Source organism: Nomascus leucogenys, chromosome 3 (assembly GCF_006542625.1).
Source record: "Nomascus leucogenys isolate Asia chromosome 3, Asia_NLE_v1, whole genome shotgun sequence".
NCBI classification, from domain to species: domain Eukaryota; kingdom Metazoa; phylum Chordata; class Mammalia; order Primates; family Hylobatidae; genus Nomascus; species Nomascus leucogenys.
In genome coordinates this window covers 38828740-38851236 of record NC_044383.1, presented here as the reverse complement: position 1 = coordinate 38851236, position 22497 = coordinate 38828740, and the positions used below count along the sequence as shown (strand labels likewise).

At 37.3% G+C, this 22497-nt stretch overlaps 1 protein-coding gene across 2 annotated transcripts in view; it reads left to right on the top strand.

The window, feature by feature from the left end:
* Positions 1-22497, top strand: part of LOC100601437 (cytochrome P450 2C19) — a 152614-nt gene that overhangs the window by 69155 nt on the left and 60962 nt on the right. The window lies entirely within an intron of this gene.

The window sequence follows — 22497 nt, the reverse complement described above, 5'->3', positions numbered from 1 at the left end:
ATTCCCTCAAGATCCAACGAGCATCCAACCTCCATTAAAGAGAGTTTCTTGGGTCACTCCATAAATATATCTGCTATTCTCCATACTCTGTATCACTTGTATTGACAACCACATATGCTAATACCTATCTACTGCTGAGTTGTCAGTATGTTATCACTATAAAACAAAGAAAAATGATTAATAAATGACAATTCAGAGCCATTTATTCTCTGCATGCTCTAGATAAAAATGATTATTATTTGCTGGGTCAGTTCTTAGATTTCTTTCTTTTGAGTAAAATGAAAGTAATAAATGAAAGAAAATAGAATGTGAAGAGGCTGTGCTGGCCTTCATAATGTTAAGCACAAAAAGGGAGAAAGGTAAGAGGGTAGGAAAGCTGTTTTGGCTGAATGCCATCTAGAGTTACTGGAGGTCTGAATTTGGAGCAAAAAAACTATGTCCAGGAGCAGCTGTAACCTGTAGGGAAATACTGGAACAATCAGCCATAAGAGGAATGAACATTACGTGTTTGAATTCATGCTCTGCTTTTGTGTTACTGTAAACACAAGATCAAGATTTAGATAATCTTTTTCCTTTGCGTTTCCATTCCATATTAGATCATGTCTAAATATATGCTTTCATATGGCTAATAATGTGTTAATGACTGTTATTTTTCTCTTCCAAACAAGAGCAAAATCTCCAGAAATCCTCACCAGGTTTTATTTTTTTCTGTTTTGCACTGCATACTTTTTTTTTACTGAACATAAATGCAATGGTAATTAGATGCCATGATCCTGAAATTATTAGCCTTATGTCAACTCTAAAGCTTAAACAAGTTAACAAATCATATATGTCAAATTCTAGTCATCTTTTTTCCTTCCTTTTGTCTTGAAGTGTATGAAATGAGAAGTAACACATTAACCTTTTCCCAGCTTATCTCCAAGAGAAAGTTATTTATACTTATCATGCACTTGTAAGATGACTCATGTGTATAGTTTTATAAACACACATGCACATATGTCTGCATAGATGCATATTTACATATATACACATATATATGAGATTAATAGTGGTTCTTTAATGGGTTCATATTACACATTGTATTATACAACTTGCTCTTTTTTAACTTTTATTTTAGGAGGTACACATGCAGGTTTGTTATATAGATAAACTCATGTCACAGGGGTTTTTTGTACAGCTCATGTCATCACCCAGGTACTAAGCCTAGTACTCAATAGTTATTTTTTTTCTGCTCCTCTCCCTCCTCCCACACTCCACCCTCATGCTGTCCCTAGTGTCTGTTGTTCCCTTCTTTGTGCTCATGAGTTCTCATCATTTAGCTCCCACTTATAAGTGAGAACATGTGGTATTTGGTTTTCTGTTTCTGTTAGTTTGCTAATGATAATGGCCTCCGGATCCATCAATTTTCCTGCAAAAGACATGTTTTGTATTAAACAATATGCCAGGAAAACTTCCAAGGTAGTAGAAACATGACAAGTCATTTCATTGGGCAGATTACAGAAGAAAATATGAAAATGGCTATTAAAAGTATTAAAATAGCTTAAAAACAAAAAAGTATACATTAAAGCTACATTACTTGTAGTATTAGCAATAAAACAGACATTTCCTTATTTAAGCAACAGATAATATAGAGCAACTTTTTCACCAACACTACTATCCCATGACTGTGGTGAGCTTAAAGCAGGGAGTGAGCAGTGGTTGTATTAGCAATGTTGTCCAAAGTTGCCCTCCAGGTGGACTAAAGATTCTGTAAGTGAAAATCATAGGCATTAATAGTGATAACAGTCTTATGATATGGAGTCTTTTTCTAGTGTTGTGGGAAATGCTGTCAATAGCATGAAGCCATGAAGCCATCAACTTCTCATCGTGGTTTGCAGTTTGAATGTCTCTGGTTATGGGCTTTGGGAGGTTTGGTAAATTTTCTTTGTGCCCCACACATCAGGAATGAGACTCATCTCTTAAAATTAATCTAGTTTCAGATTATAGGGCTTCAGGAACAGATCAGTTCCCAGTTTACTAATTTCATAGAAGAAAACGGGATTAGAGAAATCTAGAAGAATTCAGGATCTAGTCTAGTCTGTAGGTAGATAACAAGAACTAGAAAACAATGCACAGGGCTACAATCCAGTAACAGGTGTAAGTTTTCTCTACAAACATACTTTTTCTCTATACATTGATCACAGAGGAATCTCAGATTTATTGTTTATTTCTTTTTTTAGGTTCAAGGTACATGTGTAAGTTTGGTATGCAGGTTAATTTCATGTCACAGGAGTTTAGTATACAGATTATTATTTCATCACCCAGGTAATAAGCATAGTACTTGATAGGCAGTTTTTTGATTTTCACCTTCCACCGTCAAGTAGGCCCCAGGGTCTGTTGTTCCCTTCTTTGTGCCCATGTGTTCTCAATGTTTAGCTCCCGCTTATAAGTGAGAACATGCACTACTTGGTTTTCTGTTCCTGTGTTAGTTCTCTTAGAATAATGGCCTCCAGCTCCATCCATGTTCCTGCAAAGGATGTGATCTTGTTCTTTTTTATGGCTGTGTAGTATTCCTCAGTGTATATATACACATTTTCTTTATCCAGTATACCACTGATGGGCATTTAAGTTGATTCCATGTTCTTGCTATTGTGAACAGTGCTGCAATGAACATATGCATGCATACATATGTCTTTATGGTAGAACAATTTATATTCCTTTGGGTAGTATATACCCAGTAATGGGATTGCTGAGTTGAGTGGTAATTGTGTTTTAAGTTCTTTGATAAATCACCAAAGTGCTTTCCAAAGTGGCTGAACTAATTTACATTCCAACCAGGAGTCTATAAGCATTCCTTTTTCTCTGCAGCCTTGCTAGCATCTGTTATTTTTTGAGTTTTTATTATGATAGCCACTCTGACTGGTGTGAGATGGTATGTCATTGTGGTTTTGATCGGCACTTCTCTAATGGTTAGTGATGTTGGGCATTTTTAAATGTTCGTTGGCTGTATGTATGACTTCTTTTGAAAAGTGTCTGTTCATGTTCTTTGCCCACTTTTTAATGAGATTTTTCAATTTTTGTTTTTTAATTTGTTTAAATTCCTCATGGGTTCTGGATATTTGACCTTTGTTGGATGCATAGTTTGCAAATATTTTCTCCCATTCTGTAGGTTGTCTCTTTACTTTGTTGGTAGTTTCTTTTGCTGTGGAGAAGCTCTTTAGTTTATTTAGGTCTCATTTGTCAATGTTTGCATTTGTTGCAATAACTTTTGGCATCTTTATCATGAAATCTTTGCCAGGCCTTATGTCCAGAATGGTATTTCCTAGATTATCCTCTGAGGTGTTTATAGTTTTAGGTTTTATATATAAGTCTTTAATTCATCTTGACTTTTGTATATGGTGTAAGGAAGGGATCCACTTTCAGTCATCTGCATATGGCTTGCCAATTATTTCAGCACCATTTATTGAAGAAGGGGTCCTTTTCCCATTGCTTGTTTTTGTTGACTTTGTTGAAGATCAGATGGATGTAGGTGTGTAGCATTATTTATGGGCTCTGTATGTTGTTCCATTGGTCTATGTGTCTGTTTTTGTACCAGTACCATGCTGTTTTGGTTATTGTAGCCTTATGGTATAGTTTGACGTCAGGTAATGTGATGCCTTCATCTTTGTTCTTTTTGCTTAGGATTGCCTTGGCTATTCAGGCTCTTTTTTGGTTTCATATAAATTTAACATAGTTTTTTCTAATTCTGAGAAGAATGTCACTGATAGTTTGATAGAAATAGCATTGAATCTGTAAATTGTGTTGAGTAGTATGGCCATTTTAATAACATTGATTCTTCCAATCCATTAGCATGGAATGTTTTTCCATTTGCTTCTGTCATCTCTGATTTATTTCATCAATGTTTTGTGGTTTTCTTTGTAGAGCTCTTTCACTTCCCTGGTTAGCTGTATTCCTAGGTATTTTATTCTTTTTGTGGCTGTTATGAATGGGATTGTGTTCTTGATTTGGCTTTCAGCTTAGATGTTGTTGGTATATAGAAATGCTATGAGTTTTTGTAGATAAATCTTATTTCCCAAAACTTTGCTGAAATTGTTTATCAGATCAAGGAGCTTTTGGGTATAGATTTTGGGTTTTCTAGGCCTAGAATCATATAATCTGCAGTGATAGATTGACTTCCTGTCTTCCAATTTGGGTGAGTTTTATTTCTTTGTCTTGCCTGATTGCTCTGGCTAGGACTTCCAATACCATGTTTAATAGGAGTGGTAAGAGAGGGCAACCTCGCCTTGGTCCCGTTTTTAAGGGAAATGCTTCTAGCTTTTGCTCATTCTGTATATGTGGCTGTGGGTTTGTCATTGACCACTCTTATTCCTTTCTTTCTTTATTCCTCCTTTGTCTTTCTCTCTTTCTTTTTAAATTATTATTGTTTATTGGATAAGATGGCTCTTACTATTTTGACATATGTTTCTTAAAAGCCTGCTTTGTTGAGGGCTTTTTAACATGAAGGGATGTAGGATTTTATCAAAGGCCTTTTCTGCATTTATTGAGATAATCACATAGTTTTTGTTTTTAATTCTGTTTATGTGATGAATCACATTTACTGATTTATGTACATTAAACCAATCTTACATACCAGAGATAAAGCCTAATTGACTGTAGTGGATTAGCTGTTTAATGTGCTGCTGGATTCAGTTTGCTGGAATTTTGATGAGGATTTTTGCATCAATGTTCATCAAGGATACTGACCTGAAGTTTTTTTTCTTTTTGGTGTGTGTGTGTCTGCCAAGTTTTGATATTGGGATGATGTTGGCCTTAAAGAATGGGTTACTGAGGTATCCCTCCTCCTCATTTTTTGGGAATCATTTCCATAGTAATAGTTCCTGTTCTTTTATGCATCTGGTTGAATTCAGCTATTGATCCATCTGGTCCTGGGCTTTTTTTTTTTTTCCTGGTTGGTAGGCTTTGTATTGCTAATTCAATTTTGGAACTCATTATTGGTTTGTTCAAGGATTTGATTTCTTCCTGGTTCAATCTTGGGAGGTTGTATGTTTCCAGAAATTTGCCTATTTCTTCTAGGTTTTCTAGCTTGTGTGCATAGAGTGTTTATGGTAGTCTCTGATGGCTTTTGTATTCTTGTGGGTTTGGTAGTAATGTCCCCTTTTTCACTTCTTGTTGTGTTTATTTGGACATTGTCTTTTTATTAGTGTAGCTAGCAGTCTATCAATCTTATTTATTCTTTCAAAAAACAAACTGGATTGATTGGTCTTTTATATGGTTTTTCATGTCTTGACTTCCTTCAGTTCAGCTCTGATTTTGGTTATTTCTTGTCTTCTGCTAGCTTTGGGGTTGGTTTGCTCATTGTTTTACTGGTTCCTCTAGGTGTGTTGTTAGGTTTTAATTTGAGATCTTTCTCATTTTGTTTTGATTTCCAACTTTTATTTTAAATTCGGGGTACTTGTGCAGGATATGCAGCTTTGTCACATACTTAAGTGTCTGCTATGGTGGGGTAGCTGCACAGATCATTCCATTGCCTAGGTTTAAGCCCAACATCCATTAGGCATTCTTCCTGATGCCTTCCCTCCTCCCACTCCCAACCCTCTGATGGGTCCCAGTGTGTGTTTTTCCCTTCATGTGTCCAGGTATTCTCATCATTCAGCTCCCTCTTATAAGTGAGAACACGAGGTACTTGATTTTCTGTTCCTGTGTTAGTTTGCTGAAGATAATGGCTTCCAGTTCCATCCATGTCCCTGCAAAGGACATAATCTTGTTCCTTTTTATGGCCATGTGGTATTCCATGGTGTATATGTACCATATTTTCTTTATCCAGGCTATCATTGATGGACATATAGGTTGATTCCATGTATTTGCTACTGTGAATAGTGCTGCAATAAACATACACGTGCATGTATCTTTTATTTATTTATTTATTTTTGAGATGGACTGTCACTCTGTTGCCCAGCTGGAGTGCAGTGGCATGATCTCGGCTCACTGCAACCTCCACCTCATGGGTTCTAGCAATTCTTCTGCCCTAGCCTCCTGAGTAGCTGGTATTACAGGCATGCATAACCATGCCTGGCTAATTTTTCTGTTTTTAGTAGAGACAGAGTTTCACCATGTTGGCCAGGCTGGTCTCAAATTTCTGACCTCAGGTGATCCACCCGCCTCCTAAAGTGTTGGGATTACAGGCATGAGTGACCACACCTGGCTGGATGTATCTCTATAATAGAATAATTTACATATTTTTGGGTATATACTCAGTAATGAGATTGCTGGGTCAAATGGCATTTCTGCCTCTAGGTCTTTGAGGAATCACCACACTGTTTTCTACAATGGTTGAACTACTTTATACCCCCACCAGTGGTGTAAAAATGTTCCTTTTCCTCCACAATATTGCTAGCATCTGTTGTTTTTTGACTTTTTAATAATAACCCTGCTGACTAGGAGATCCTTTTAACTTTTTGATGTGGGCATTTAGCACTAAATGTTTCCCTCTTAACACTGCTTTAGCTGTGTCCCAGAGATTCTGGTATGCTTTATCTTTATTCTCATTAGTTTCAAAGAGCTTCTTGATTTCTGCCTTAATTTCATTGTTTACCCAAAATTCATTCAGGAGCATGTTGTTTAATTTCCATGTAATTTTATGGTATTGAGTGATATTCTTAGTATTGATTTATATTTTTATTGCACTGTGGTTCAGGAGTGTGGTTGGTATGATTTTGATTTTTTTGAATTTGCTGAGAATTGTTTCATGGTCAGTTGTGTGGTCTATTTTACTGTATGTGCCATGTGGCAATCAGAATATATATTCTGTTGTTTTGGAGTGGATCATTCTGTAGATGTCTACTAGGCCCATTTGGTCATGTGTCGAATTCTGGTTCCAAACATCTTTGTTAGTTTCTGCCTTGATGATCTGTCTAATGTTGTCAATGGGGTGTTGAAGTTTCCCACTATTATTGTGTAGTTATCTGAGTCTCTTTGCAGGTCTCTAAGAACTTGCTTTATGAACTAGGTGCTTCTGTATTTGGTGCATAAATATTTAGGATAGTCTGGTCTTCTTGTTGAAGTGAACCCTTTACTATTATGTAATGCCTTTTTTTTGTGTTTTTTTTTTTATCTTTGTTGGGTTGAAGGCTGTTTTGTCTGTAATTGCAATAGCATCTCCTGCTTTTTTTGTGTGTTTTCTAATTACTTGGTAGATTTTTCTCTGCAAATTTACTTTTTGCCTGTGGGTGTCATTGCATGTGAGGTGGAGCTCTTGAAGACAGCATACAGTTGAGTCTTACTTTTTTATCCAACTTGCCACTCTGTGCCTTTCAACTGTGGCAATTAGCCCATTTACAGTCAAGGTTAATATTGACATGTACAGGTTTGATCCTGTCATCATATTGTTAGCTGCTTGTTATACAGCCTTTTGTGTGTGTGTGTGTGTGTGTGTGTGTGTGTGTGTGTGTGTATGATTGCTTTATAGTGTCACTGATCTGTGTACTTAAGTGTGTTTTTGTGGTGGCCAGTAATGACCTTTTCTTTCCACATTTAGCACTCCTTTCAGGACCTCTCGTAAGATAGGTCTTGTAATAAATTATCTTAGCATTTGCTTGTCTTTTTGAAAAGGATCTTATTTTTTCTTCATTTATGAAGCTTAGTTTGGCTGGATGTGAAATTCTTGGTTGGAATTTCTTTTCTTTGAGAATGCTGAATATGAGCCCCCAGTCTGGCTCGTAAGGTTTCTGCTAAAAAGTCTACCATTAGCCTGATGGGGTTCCCTTTCTAGGCGACCTGCCTTTAATATTTTTTCTTGCAATTTCAACCTTGGAGAATCTGTGTGTCTGGGGGATGGTCATCTTGTATAGTGTCTCACAGAGGTTCTCTGCATTTTCTGAATTTGAATGTCAGCCTCTGTAGGTGAGGTTGGGGAATTTTCAAGGACAGTATCCTGAAATATGTTTTCCAAGTTGCTTGCTTTCTCTCCCTCTCTTTCAGAGACACCAATGAGACTTAGATTTCATGTCTGATATGGTTGGGCTATGTCCCCACCCCAAATCTAATCTTGAATTGTGGGTCCCATAATCCCCATGTGTTGTGGGAGGGACCTGGTGAGAGGTAATTGAATCATGTGGGTTGTTTTTTCCCATGCTGTTCTCATGATAGTGCATAAGTCTCATGAGATCTGATGATTTTATAAAGGACAGTTCCCCTGCATATGCTGTCTTGCCTGTGGCCACTTAAGATGTGCCCTTGCTCCTCCTTCACCTTCTGCCAAGATTGTGTGGCCTCCTCAGCCATGTGGAACTGTGAGTCCATTAAACCTCTTTTTCTTTATAAATTACCCAGTCTTGGTATTTCTTCATAGCAGTATGAAAGTTGACTAAGGCACTAAATTGGTCCTGGAAGTGGAGCACAGCTATTAAGATACCCAAAAATGTGGAAGTGACTTTGAAACTGGATAACAGTTTGGAGGGCCAGAAGAAAATAGGAAAATGTGGGAATATTTTCCTATTTAATAAGTCCATTGTTGAATGGCTTTGATCAAAATGCTGATAGAGATATGGACAATAAGGTCCAGGCTGAGGTGGTCTCAGATACAGATGAAGAACTTTTAGGGAACTGGAGTAAAGGTCACTCTTGCTATGCAAAGAGACTGGTGGCATTTTGTCCCTTCCCTAGAGATCTGTGGAACTTTGAACTTGTGAGAGATGATTTAGGGTATCTGGCAGAAGAAATTCCTAAGTGGTAAAGTGTTCCAGAGGAAGCAAAACATAAAAGTTTGGAAAATTTGCAGCCTGATGATGCAAGAGAAAAGAAAATCCCATTTTCTTGGGAGACATTCAAGCCTGCTGTAGAAATTTGCATAAGTAACAAGGGGCCAAATGTTAATCACCAAGACAATGGGGGAAAATATCTCCAAGGCATGTCAAAGACCTTTGTGGCAGCACCCTCCCATAACAGGCCCAGAGGCCTAAGAGAAAAAAATGGTTTCCTGGGGTGGGCCCAGGGTCTCCCTGTTGTGTTCAGTTTAGGGACTCAATGCCCTGCATCCCAGCTGCTCCAGCCATGGCTAAAAGGGGCCAAGGTACAGCTTGGCCTGTAGCTTCAAATGGTGCAAGCCCCAAGCCTTGGCAGCTTCCATGTGGTGTTGAGCCTGTGGGTGCACAGAAGTCAAGAATTGAGGTTTGGAGGCCAGGTGTGGTGGCTCATTCCTGTAATCCCAGTGCTTTGGGAGGATGAGGCAGGCAGATGACCTGAAGTCAGGAGTTTGAGACCAGCCTGGCCAACATGGAAAACCCCATCTCTACCGAAAATACAAAAAAATTAACTGGGTGTGGTGGTGGGCACCTGTAATCCCAGCTACTCAGGAAGCTGAGGCAGGAGAATAGCTTGAACCCAGGAGGTGGGGGTTGCAGTGAGCCAAGATTGTGCCACTGCATTCTAGCCTGGGTGACAGAGCAAGACTCCATCTTAAAAAAAAATTGAGGTTTGGTTACCTCTGCCTAGATTTCAGAGGATGTATGGAAAAGGCTTGGATGTCTAGGCAAAAGTTTGCTGCAGGGGTGGAGCCCTAATGGAGAACTTCTGCTAGAGGAGTGCGGAAGGGAAATGTGGGGTAGGAATCCCCACACAAAGTCCCCACCAGGTCACTGCCTAGTGAAGCTGTAAGAAGACGGCCACCATCTTCCAGACCCCAGAATGGTAGATCCACCAACAGTTTGGCTTGTACTGTGTGCCTGGAAAAGCCACAGACACTCAACACCAGCCTGTGAAAGCAGCCATGAGTGGGGCTGTACCCTGCAAAGCCACAGGGTTGGAGCTGCCCAAGACCATGGGCACCTATCTCTTGCATCAGTGTGACCTGGATGTGAGTCATGGAGTCAAAGAAGATCATTCTGGAGCTTAAAAATTTGACTGTCCTGCTGGATTTCAGACTTGCGTGGAGCCAGTACCTCCTTTGCTTTGGCCAATTTCTCCCATTTGCAATGGGTGTATTTACCCAATGCCTGTATCCCCATTGTATCAAGGAAGCAACTAACTTGCTTTTGATTTTACAGGCTCATAGGCAGAAGGGACTTGCCTTGTCTCAGATGAGATTTTGAACTGTGGACTTTTGGGTTAATGTTGGAATGAGTTAAGACTCTGGGGGACTATTGGGAGGGCATAATTGGTTTTGGAATGTAAGGACATGAGATTTTGGAGGGGCTGGGGTGGAATAATATGGTTTGGCTCTATCCTCACACAAATCTCATTTTGAATTGTAGGTCTCATAATACTCACATGTTGTGGGAAGGACCCAGGTGGGAGGTAATTGAATTACGGGGGTAGGTTTTTCCTGTGCGGTTCTTGTGATAGTGAATAAGTCTCATGAGATCTCATGGTTTTATAAAGGGCTGTTCTCCTACACATGCTGTCTTGCCTACCACCATGTAAGACAGGCCTTTGCTCACCTTCTGTCATGATTGTGAGGCCTCTCTAGGCATGTGAAACTGGGAGTCCATTAAACCTTTTCTTTTTTACAGATTACCCAGTCTCAGGTATTTCTTCATAGCAGTATGAAAATGGATAATAATCTCATATTTTTTTGGAGGTTTAGTTCATTCTTCTTTTATCTTTCTTCTTTATTTTTGTCTGAATGAGTTATTTTGGAGAACTGGTCCTCAAGCTCTGAGATTCTTTCCTCAGCTTGGTTTATTCTGCTCTTAATACTTATGATTGCATTACAATATTCTTGCAGTGGTTTTTCAGCTCCATCATGGTAGCTAGTTTGTTTCCTAAGATGGCCATTTCATCTTTTATCTTACAACTTGTCTGTTAATTCCCTGTGGTCATTTGATTTTTCAATTGGTTGCCTTTAAACCTAGGTTCATGGCTTAAAGCTATTTTGCAAACTGAGATTATCATGCTACTATTAATTTACTTGAGCCTGCCAAGAAGAGACAGTTTTTATGCAATCACTGTAAAATGGGGACTCTAGAAGCCAGGTTTCTACACATGGTTACTTGTTTTTTCTTGTGTTTTTACCTGTAACCTGCAGAAGTGCAATTCTTAACAGAAGAATGCTGGCCCAGCCCTTTGAGATTATCGCCATTACCTACAGAACAGACAAAATTAACTTAACAGTAAACTCCAGGAAGACAGCCTGGGGACCACTTTTCTGAAACTTCCTTCTTGCTCAGATGTGGCTAAAAGGGTTTTGGCACTGACTCCTAGTCACTGGTCACTTCCTTCTAATGTGGGACCAGTAAAAATCAAACAGGGAATGCTTTTTCTCAGTGCCAAGAGACCTCAGTATTTACCTAAATGAGTTGAAAACTGATTTCTACACAAAAACCTGCACATGGATGATTTTAACAACTTTTTATTTGTCATTGCCAAATATTAGAAGCAACCAACATGTCTTTCAATAGGTGAATAAACAAACAAAGTGGTAAATCCATGCAATGGCATATTGCTTATTGTTAAAAAGAAATGAGCTGTCAAGCCACGAAAAGACATGAGGGAAACATATGCATACCAGTAACTAAAATAAACTAACCTGAAAAGGCTATATACTGTATGATTCTATCTATATGACATTCTGGAAAAGGCAAAACTATGGTGACACTAAAATATTATATTTTTTGCCAAGGCTTGGGGAAAGAGAGGAATGAATAGGCAGAGCATAGAGGACTTTTAGGGGATTGAAACTATTCTGTATGATACTAACGTGCTGGATACATGTCATACATTAGTCAAAGCCCATCGAATGTACAACACAAAGTGAACCCTATATAAGCCAGACTTTGTTGATGGTGATGTGTCAATATTGGTCTATTGATTGCAGCTATGAAACCTGACTGCTGAGAGTAACTAATTGTGGGGGAGGTTATCTGTGGGTGAGAGGAGGGAGTATGTGGGAACTGTGTACTTTCCACTTAGTTTTGCTGGGAACCCAAAACAATCCTAAAAAATAACTTCTACTAATTAAAAAATCCCCACTGTAATCCACAATTGCAGCCAAGCTGAGGTTTGCATTATTCTGTCACTGTGGAGGGCTTAATGCTGATACTCTCCTGACTATTTTGATTGAGATGTGTGTTTTACAGGATGGGATGTGCAATATCATTAAACTGGGAGTTGAAAAACTGAAATTCTCACACACTTTTGCATTGGTGGCAGTTTATCTCATTGTGTTACCAAATGCTCATTCCTTAAAAATGAATCAAAATTAAAGGCCCCCTCTATCTTTAACTTATCTATGATTCTTTCATTCTATAAAAGGTCCAGGCAGGAGACTTAGTTCATCAAAAGGGAGGAGGGCAAATCAGGGACACTCACCTCTCAAGGAATAAAATAATTGCTGTAAAGAGAGCAATTGAGCTTATTTTATCTGAAATAAGGTGGTGTAGTTGTAGTTCTTCTAGAATTTGTAGGTATGGGAGTTAGGCAGTAACCCTTCACCCTGGGTACAGAATTAACCAAGATCTAGACTCACTCAAGTACTAAAAGTGTATAAAAGTATACTCTCTGACCCCCATTTTAGTCAATTGCCACTGTAATTATTAACGAAATTAATATTTACTTTTCAAGTCACTCACTTGGCTGAATCATGAAATATCAAAACACAGTACACAATCAGTCAATGTTAGCAAACCCAGTTGAACTGAATGTTTTTTTTGGGAGAAAGGGTACAAGACTCAGAGGTTATGGGTTCCATAGCACCTGCAGACACCATGTACTTGGTCAAGATATTGAATTTCTGAGGCCCAGCTTCCTCATCCCTAAAATAAGAATACTTTTACCTGAGGCAAAAGTAATTGAGTGAATAAAGAGGAGTATGATGGGTATGAAAATTGTATGTTAATTGTCAGAATCCCTGTAAACATGATAAAACATTGTGTAACTGCATATTAATTTTTTTAATTTTAATTTTATGGGTACACTGTAGGTACTTGTATTTATGGGGTATATTCGATGTTTTGATACAGGTATCAAATGTAATAATCATATCAGGGTAATTGTAGTCATGTCAAGCATTTATCATTTTCTTGTGGTAGGCACATTCCAATTCCACTCTGTTATTTTCAAATATACAATAAATTATCATTGATTGTAGTCACCCTATTGTGCTATCAAATACTAGATCTTATTCATCATATATATTTTTACACTCATTAGCCATTCCCAATTTATCCCCCAATTTCTGCTCCCCTTCTCAGCCTCTGGTCACCATCATTCTACTCTCTATCTCCATGAATTCAATTGTTTTAACTTTTAGCCCCCACATATGAGTGACCATGTATTTGTCTTTCTTTTAACATAATATTTTATTTAACATAATATCTTCCAGTTATATCCATGTTGTTGCAAATGACAGGATGCCATTCTTTTTTATGGCTGAATAATATTCTATTGTATAAATGTACCACATTCTTTTTATCCATTTATCTGTTGAACACACTCCAAATCTTGGCTATTATGAATAGTGCTGCAATAAACATGGGAGTGCAGGTGTCTCTTCAATATACTGATTTTCTTTCTTTTGAGTATATATCTAGCAGTGGGATTGCTGAATAATATGGTAGCTCTATTTTTAGTTTTTGAGGAACCTCCATACTAGGTTGCTAAAACGTTTTCCATAGAGATTGTACTAATTTACATGCCCACCAACAATGTACAAGAGTTCTCCTTTATCCACATCCTTGCCAGCATCAATTGTTGCCTATCTTTTGGATAAAAGCCATTTTAAGCGGGTTGAGATGATATCTCATTGTAGTTTTGATTTGCATTTCTGTGATGATTAACAATGTTGAGTATTTTTCATATATCTGTTTGCCATTTGTATGTCTTCTTCCAAGAAATTTCTATTCAAATCTTTGGCCCATTTAAAAATATAATTATTAGACTTTTTCGTATTCAGTTCTCTGAGCTCCTTAGATGTTCTGGTTATTAATCCTTTATTAGATGGATAGTGTGTAAATATTTTCTCCAATTCTGTGGATTGTTGCTTTAATTCGTTGAATGTTTGCTTCACAGAATCTTTTTAAACTTGATATGATCCCATTTGTCCATTTTTGCTTTGGTTGTCTGTTCTTTTGAGGTATTACTCAAGAAATGTTTGCCAAGACCAATGTCCTGCAGAGTTTCCCAGATACTTTCTTTTAGTAGTTTCATAGTTTGAAGTCTTAGATTTAAGTCTTCAATTTATTTTAATTTGATTTTTGTATATATTGAGAGATAGGGGTCTAGTTTCGTTTTTCTGCATATATATGTCCAGTTTTCCCAGCACCATTTATTGAAGAAAATATCCTTCCCCTAGTGTATGTTTTTGGCACTTTTGTGATAAATGAGTTCATTGTAGGTGTGTGGATTTATTTCTGGGTTCTCCATTCTGTTCCATTGGTCTATGTATATGTTTTAATGCCAGAATCATGCTATTCTGATTACTATAGCTCTGTAGTATAATTTGAAGTCAGGTAATGTGATTCCTTCAGTTTTGTTCTTTTTGCTTTGGATAGCTTTGGCTATTCTGGGTCTTTTGTGGTTCCCTATAAGTTATAGAATTTTTTTCTATTTCTGTGAAGAATGTTATTGCTGTTTTGATAGGGATTGCATTGAATATGTGGAGTGCTTAGGATAGTATGGACATTTTAACAATATTAATTCCTCCAATCCATCAACATGGAATATCTTTCCATTTTTTGGTGTACTCTTCAATTTCTTTTATCAATGTTATATAGTTTTTATTGTAGAGATCTTTGGTTAAATTATTCCTAGATATTTTATTTTACGTGTAGCTATTGTAATGGAATTACTGCCTCTATTTCTTTTCCAGATTGCTCATTGTTGGCATATAGAAATGCTACTGATTTTTGTTTGTTGATTTTGTATCCTGCAACTTTACTGAATTTGTCAGTTCTAATAGTTTTCTTGGGAAGTTTTTAGACTTTTCCAAATATAAGATTATATCTTCTACAAACAAGAGTAAATTGACTTCTTCCTTTCCAATTTGGATGCCATTTATATCTTTCTGTTTTCTGATTGCTCCAGCTAGGACTTCCAATACTATGTTGAATAACAGTGGTGACAGTGGGCATCTTTGTCATCTTCCAGGTCATAGAGGAAAGGCTTTCAGTTTTCCCCATTCAATATGATACTAACAGTGGGTCTATCATATATGGCTTTTATTATGTTGAGGTATGTTCCTTCTAACCCCAGTTTTTTGAGGGCTTTCATCATGCAGTGATATTGAGTTGTATCAAATGCTTTTTCAGCATCAATTAAAATAATCATATCGCTCTTATCCTTCATTCTATTGGTATGTCACATTGACTAATTTGTGTATATTAAACCATCCTTGCATCCCATTGGTAAATCCCACTTAGTCATGATACATGATCTTTCTAATGTATTGTTAATTTTGGTTTGCTAATATTTTGTTGAGGATATTTGCATCAATATTTATCAGAGATATTAGCCTGTAATTTTCTTTTTTTTGTCTGGTTCTGGTTTTGGTGTCAGGGTAATACTGGCCTTGTGGAATGAGTTTGGAAGTATTTCCTCCTCCTCTATTTTTTGGAATAGTTTAAGTAGGATTTGTATTATTCTTCTTTAAATGTTTGGTAGAATTCAGCAGTGAAGCCATTAGGTCCTGGATTTTCTTAACTGAGAGATTTTTTTCTTAAGGCTTTGATCTTGTTACTTGTTAGTAGTCTGCTCAGGTTTTGGATTTCTTCATGGTTCAATCTTGGTAGGTTGTATATGTCTAGAAAATTGTCAATTTCTTCTAGATTTTCTGATTTATTGGCATGTAGTTGCTCATAGTAGCCACTAATAATCCTTTGAATTTCTGCAGTATCAGTTGTAATGTCTCCTTTTTCATCTCTGATTTTATTTATTTGTATTTTCTCTCCTTTTTTCTTAATCGGAAAAAAGGCTTTGTTAATTTTGTTTAACTTTTCAAAAAACAAATGTCTTGTTTCATTGATCTTTTGTATTGTTTTTAAATTTCAATTTTATTTCTGCTCTGACCTTTGTGATTTCTTTTTTTCTACTAATGTTGGGTTTGGTTTGCTCTTGCTTTACTTATTTGTTAAGATGCATCATTAGATTGCTTATCTGAAGTTTTTCCTGTTTGTGATGCAAGCAGTTACAGCTGTAAACTCCCTCTTTGTACTTGTCTTGCTGCATTCCATAGGTTTTTGTATGTTATGTTTCCATTATTATTTTTTTCAAGAATTTTTTCAATTTTCTTCTTAATTCTTCATTGACCCACTGGTCATTCAGGAGTGTATTGTTTAATTTCCATGTATTTGCATAGTTTCCAAAATTTCTTGTTATTGATTTCTAGTTTTTGTTTTGTTTTGTTTTTTGAGATAGAGTTTTGCTCTTGTTGCCCAGGCTGGAGTGCAGTGGCATGATCTCGGCTCACCACAACCTCTGCCTCCTGAGTTCAAGTGATTTTCCTCCCTCAGCCTCCTGAGTAGCTGGGATTACAGGCATGCACCACCGTGCCTGGCTAATTTTTGTATTTTTAGTAGAGACAGAGTTTCTCTATGTTGGTCGGACTGGTGACAAATTCCCGACCTCAGGTGATCTGCTCACCTCAGCCTCCCAAAGTGATGGCATTACAGGCATGAGCCACTGCACCTGGCCAATTTCTGGTTTTATTCCATTGTAGTCAGAGAAGATGCTTGATATTATTTCAATTTTTGTGTGTGAGTGTGAGAGAGAAGCATTATGTTTCTGCCTATCTTGGACACAGAGCTGGTGCAGCCCAGTTGCCCTTCACAGAGACATCAGTGAATCTTACCAGGAGCTCCTCTCAGCCATACTCATCAAATCCCATGCCTGTGCTTATCACTGAGGTATTTATGGGCAAGCCAGCTTTGCCCAGCTGTGGCCCTGCATCCACACAGAACAGGAAGCTCAGGGAACTGGGTAATCCAATGTCCAGCCTATCACCTTAAACAACAGAGAACATCTCACAGTAAACAAAGATCCACTACATACCCATCTGCTTGTGCTACAGCTGGTTCTTACCTGTAAGTGCCATCTACTTGCTTGTAAGTTGAGTCAGACAGTTTAATATAAAATCTGCTGACAGTGGGCATAGGGCTGTAGAAGAAAAGCCAAAAGACCTTACCCAATATACTCTACAGTCACACCCCATAGGAAGGGAGGGAAGAATAAAGGAAAAGAAAAAAAAATAAGAAAAGAAAAAATTATATCCACAGAAAAATAATTTCAAAAATTAAAAGTGCCAGCCTCTCCAAATGAGAAGGAACCATCATGAGAATTCTGATACCATGAAATATCTGAATGTTGTAAAGCACCAAAAGATCATGCTAGCACCCCAGAAATGAACCCTAAGCAAAATGGGAACTCAGAAATGACATATAAAGCATTCAAAATATAGATTGCAAGGAAGATCAATGAAATTCAAGGCAAGATTGAAAATCAACACAAAAAAACTACTAAAGCCATCTGGGAAATGAAGAAAAAGATACACATCTTTAAAAACTCAATCAGAATTCTGGAATTGAAAAATTCACTTAAAGAATTTCAGAATACAATGGAAAAATTTATCAATAGAGTAGACCAAGCCGAAGAAAGAATTTCAGGATCTGAAGACCAGTCTTTTGAACTAACCCAGTCAGATAGAAATAAAGAAAAAGAATTTTAAAAAATGAAGAAAGGCTTTGAGAAATATGTGATTATGTCTAACAACCAAACCTATGAATTATTGGCATTCCTGTGAGAGAAGATAAAGTAAACAACATGGAAAATGTATTTGAGGGAATACTTCAAAAATTTTTTCAAGAAAAAACAGCAATAAAGTCTGGATGACAGCACTTCTGTTTGCATCATAATTTACTGAATATCTTAAGACCACTTTTGAGATCTACCACTCAGAAAAAAATTCTTTTGAAAATATTACTGCTCCTTGACAATGCAGCTAATCATGGCACCCATGATCTCTGATGGAGATGTATCAGGAGATGTTTTCATTACTGACAACACAACATTTATTCCTCAGTCATGAATCAAGTAGTAATTTCAACTTGTAAGTCTTATTTGATATGTACAGTTCAGAAGGCTACACCTGCTAGAGATAGTCATTCCTCAATTAATGTGTGCAAACTAAATTAAAAACCTTTTGAAAAAGATTAAGAACATTTGTAATTCATGGGAGGATTCAAACTATCAGTATTAACATGAATTGGAAGAAATTGATTCCAACCCTCATAGATAACTAGGCAGGTTTCAAGACTTCAGTAAAGAAAGTAAATGCAGGCCAGGCGTGGTGGCTCACACCTGTAATCCCAGCACTTTGGGAGGCTGAGGTGGGCGGATCACGAGGTCAGGAGATCAAGACCATCCTGACTAACACGGTGAAACCCTGTCTCTACTAAAAACATCTACAAAAAATTATCCAGGCATGATGGTGGACGCCTGTAGTCCCAGCGGCTCGGGAGGCTGAGGCAAGAGAATGGCGTGACCCCGGGAGGTGGAGCTTGCAGTGAGCCGAGATCGCGCCACTGCACTCCAGCCTGAGCGACAGAGCAAGACTCCATCTCAAAAAAAAAAAAAAAAAGTAAATGCATGCAGATGTGGTGGAAACAGCAAGAAAATTAGAAATAGAGCTTGAAAATATGACTAAATTGCTGCAATCTTATGATCAAACTCTACTGGATGAGGAGTTGCTTCTTACAGATGAGCAATGAAATTGTTTCCTTGGCAGTGAATCTACTACTGTTGAACATTGTTAAAATGACAAAAAAAGGATTTAAAATATTATATAAATTTTGTTGGGGAAGAAGCAGGATTTCAGAGGATTGATTCCAATTTCAGAAGAAGTTTTATTGTGGGTGAAATATTATCAAACAGCATCACATGTAATAGAAAAATCTTTCATGAAAGGAAGAGTCAATGTGGCAAGCTTCATCATTGTCTCATTTTAAGAAATTTTTACAGCCACTCAAAAATTCAGCAAGCACTACCATGATTAGTCAGCAGCCATCAACACTGAGGTAAGACCCTACACTAGCAACATGATTATGACTTGCCAAAGACTCTAATGATCATTAGCATTTTGTAGCCATAAAGTATTTTAAAATTAAGTTATGCACACTTTTTAGATGTAATGCTATTGCATACTTAACCAACAGTATAGTGTAAACATAACTTTTATACATACTGGGAAACCAAAAAATTCATGTGTCCTGCTCTATTGAAATATTTGCATTATTGTGGTGGTCTGGAATTGAACACACAATATCTTCAAGATATGCCTGGTCATCCTCATAACCAAAAATGTAGTTTTCCATTCAGTTTTGTACATTGTGGTCATTCTGTACTGTGTGTCTGTTTAATAGTATACCTACCTCCTATATACCACTGAAGCACTTGTTGCTGTTCCATCAGCTTCCTTTCTTGGTATGCATTACTTTATTCTATTATTTCTGACTATGACAGGGCAAAAAAATTATGGATACAGCTATGTCTGGAGGTGACTAAGAAGTGGGAGAAGCCATAATTTCTCAAGTGTTCTCTACTAAATTCTTTGAGATTGGCTCTTCCATTGGTTGTTCTGAGCACGTCTTACTTCTGCAGTAATGGAGAGAGGAGAACCATATATTTTTTCCATTCTCTTGAACACCTATGACCTTTGTCTCCTTGGAGTGAAATAGCCTTCTATTTGATATGATGACTTTTTTGATGAAGGAAAAGAGTTACTAGAGTATGCACTCATGGAAACTAATGCCTTTGGAGTTTGTTTTGTTTTGCTAAAATTGCTCTTGAGGCAGCTGTGGTATAAGCAATAATGTACCACAATGCAAATCACAAGATCTCCATTCAAATCCGAGTTCTGCCACATAATGAGATATGTGACACTAGATAGATCTCCCTTTCCCCATTTGAAAAATAAAAAAAAAATATTCTTTGCCTTCTAGTGCTTTGGAAAAAGCTTAATGATATAGTGGTGAAAATTGTCTCTAGTTGCTTTCAGAATCTCTGTCATTGTCTTTTGAAAATTAAGTTATAATGTGTCTCAATGTGGGTCTCTGAGGATATATTTATTGGAGTTTCCTGAGCCTCCTTAATGTTTATCTTCATGACTGTCATCAAATTTGGGTTGTTTTAAGCCATTGTTTCTTCAAATATTCTGTCTATCTGTTTTCATCCTTGGATTTCCATAATGCACGTCTTCGTCTGCTTGATGGGGTCCCACAGATCCCTTAGGCTCTATTCAATTTTCTTTAATTTTTTTCAGTCTGTTCATTAGGCTTGATAATTTCCACTGACCTATCTATCTTCATGGTCTCTGATTCTTTCTTCTGCCTGCTCAAATCTGCTTTCGAATCCGTCTAGTGAATTTTTAATCTCAGTTATCATACTTTTAAGCTCCAGAATTTCTTTTTGGTTTAATTTCAGGTTTTTATCTCCTTATTAACATTGATATTTTGTTCATACATTTTTTTAACCTTTATCATATCTTACCTTAGTTTGTGAACTCAAAATATCTGAGACAAGTCTCAGTCAATTTAGGAAGCTTATTTTGCTAAGATTAAGGACACACCCATGACACAACTTCAGGAGATCCTGATAACATGTGGTCAAATTGGTCAGGGAGCAGCTTAGTTTTAAACATTTTAGGGAGACATGAGACATCCGTCAATATATGTGAGATTTGCATTCATTTGGTCTGGAAAGATGGGACAACTCAAAGTGGGGAGTGGGGTTCATGTCATAGGTAGATAAAGGCAAACGATTGCATTCTTTGGGTTTCTGATTAGCCTTCTTTTAATTGTGATGTTAGAGTGTCGATTTTAGATCTTTCCTGCTTTCCCTTGTGGGCATTTATTCTATAAATTTCCCTCTACATACTGCTTTAAATGTGTCCCACAGATTCTGGTATGTTGTGTCTTTGTTCTCATTTGTTTCAAAGAACACCTTTATTTCTGCCTTCATTTTGTTATTTACCCAGTAGTCATTCAGGAGCAGGTTGTTCAGTTTCCATGTAGTTGTGCAGTTTTGAGTGAGTTTCTTTATTTTATTTTATTTTATTATACTTTAAGTTTTAGGGTTTCTTAATCCTGTGTTCTAATTTGATTGCACTGTGGTCTGAAAGACAGTTTGTTGTGATTTCTGTTCTTTTACATTTGCTGAGGATTGCTTTACTTCCAACTATGTGGTAATTTTGGAATAACTGTGATATGGTGCTGAGAGGAATGTATATTCTGTTCATTTAGGGTGGAGAGTTCTGTAGATGTCTATTAGGTTCACTTGGTGCAGAGCTGAGTTCAATTCCTGGATATCCTTGTTAACCTTCTGTTTCATTGATCTAATATTGACAGTGGGTTGTTAAACTCTCCCATTATTATTGTGTGGGAGTCTAAGCCTTTTTGTAGGTCTCTAAGGACTTGCTTTATGAATCTGGGTGCTCCTGTATTGGGTGCATATATATTTAGGATAGTTAGCTCTTCTTGCTGAATTGATCCCTTTACCATTATGTAATGGCCTTCTTTGTCACTTTTGTTCTTTGTTGGTTTAAAGTCTGTTTTATCAGAGACTAGGATTGCAACACCTGCTTTGTTTTGCTTTCCATTTCCTTGGTAGATCTTCCTCCATCCCTTTATTTTGTGCTTCTGTGTTTATCCAATTTGCAAGGCTGTGTCTTTTAATTGGGGCATTTAGCCCATTTACTTTTTTTATTATTATACTTTAAGTTTTAGGGTACATGTGCACAACGTGTAGGTTTGTTACATATGTATCCATGTGCCATGTTGGTGTGCTGCACCCATTAACTCGACATTTAACATTAGGTATATCTCCTAATGCTATCCCTCCCCCCCTCCCCCCACCCCACAACAGTCCCTGGTGTGTGATGTTCCCCTTCCTGTGTCCATGTGTTCTCATTGTTCAATTCCCACCTATAAGTGAGAACATGCAGTGTTTGGTTTTTTGTCTTTCCGATAATTTGCTAAGAATGATGGTTTCCAGCTTCATCCATGTCCCTACAAAGGACATGAACTCATCATTTTTTACGGCTGCATAGTATTCCATGGTGTATATGTGCCACATTTTCTTAATCCAGTCTATCATAGTTGGACATTTGGGTTGGTTCCAAGTCTTTGCTATTGTGAATAGTGCCGCAATAAACATACGTGTGCATGTGTCTTTATAGCAGCATGATTTATAATCCTTTGGGTATATACCCATAATGGGATGGCTGGGTCAAATGGTATTTCTAGTTCTAGATCCCGAGGAATCACCACACCAACTTCCACAATGGTTGAACTAGTTTGCAGTCCCACCAACAGTGTAAAAGTGTTCCTATTTCTCCACATCCTCTCCAGCACCTGTTGTTTCCTGACTTTTTAATGATGGCCATTCTAACTGGTGTGAGATGGTATCTCATTGTGGTTTTGATTTGCATTTCTCTGATGGCCAGTGATGATGAGCATTTTTTCATGTGTTTTTTGGCTGCATAAATGTCTTCTTTTGAGAAGTATCTGTTCATATCCTTCACCCACTTTTTGATGGGGT